Consider the following 1,174-nt stretch of genomic DNA (forward strand, 5'->3'; position numbering starts at 1 on the left):
GTCAGTCGAACCTCGCATGCAAAATGGATGTCAGCCCTAGATGAGCGTGACGATGAGGGAACAGTGATCTCATACCCTAAACTCCTAACATAACAGGATCTCGTACTAAGCATCTGATCACAGATCTCAGCATCTGTGGGTGTGATTGAGTCCTCAGGATAGGCTGGAATCTCATGTCTGTCATACGGTTCTGAAAATTAAAGTTATAGCTATTTTAATTTTATAATAAAAATCAGACTGTAAATAAAAAAATAATTGAAAAAACTTACAAAAAGCTCCTGGCTCCCCGTCGTCCACTCTCCTGACCATCGCTGGTGGGTCCGCTGATAGATATCGATCCTACCAGGAAGCTCGCCACTCTCAACATCTCTCTATAATTTGAGAATTAATTAAAAAAATTTTAAATAACTACAGAATTATATGCTAATTAAAAATTTAAAATTACCTACCATGTGCTTCATGTGACGAGCGAACGACCTCGAACCTCCATAATGCGGCACGGTCTGTCTCGCCCGATTCACGATGTTCTGGGCACATCTTCTCTATATAGTTACCAATAAAATTAGTAGATAACAAATTTAATTTAAGAATAAATGATCCAATCATTAAACTCTAAAAAAAGAAGAAGTTTGGATGTATAACCTGATATGCCGGATCCTCGTAATGCCGGCATATGACAGTCCAATCATCCATAGTGATGCTGTCATAGGGCTGCTGCCACGCTGCCTACTCTCCATGATCCTGCACCACATGGTACCAATGCTAATGTATGTGACGGCGATAATCCCTAAAATGCAATGATAAATGAGTATCCACGGCTCGCCTCATACGATCCTCCTCAAAATCAATAATGTCGAATACACCCTATCAATAACAAATATTAGAAAAAAACTATGCAAATAAAATATTTATAATATAATTTATTTTACCTATAAGTGGGTGTACAAAATCTCTCTCTGAGCCAGTAGAACATGACGCCAATCGAAGAGCATCACGGGAGCATAACGATGGCATATGATGCCCAGCTCAGTCTGCCATGGCTCGCACCATCCCCTAATGGGTCTGTTGTAGTCGACTGGTATCTCGATCCGGAGATGCTGTCTCGGATGCTTGCATCTTCAATACTCTAGAGCGAGGTTCTTCGATAGACCTCACCCTCACCTCACTACCAATG

At 40.8% G+C, this 1,174-nt stretch overlaps 1 long non-coding RNA gene across 1 annotated transcript; it reads right to left on the reverse strand.

The window, feature by feature from the left end:
• Positions 1–269: 269 nt before the first annotated feature.
• Positions 270–746, reverse strand: LOC140851573 (uncharacterized). Its single transcript, XR_012134313.1, has 3 exons — positions 643–746; positions 450–542; positions 270–371 (listed from the first exon to the last, which is right to left on the reverse strand). It is a non-coding gene; the product is annotated as an uncharacterized lncRNA (long non-coding RNA).
• Positions 747–1,174: the final 428 nt, after the last annotated feature.

This window comes from Elaeis guineensis, chromosome 9 (assembly GCF_000442705.2).
Source record: "Elaeis guineensis isolate ETL-2024a chromosome 9, EG11, whole genome shotgun sequence".
In the NCBI taxonomy this organism is placed as follows: domain Eukaryota; kingdom Viridiplantae; phylum Streptophyta; class Magnoliopsida; order Arecales; family Arecaceae; genus Elaeis; species Elaeis guineensis.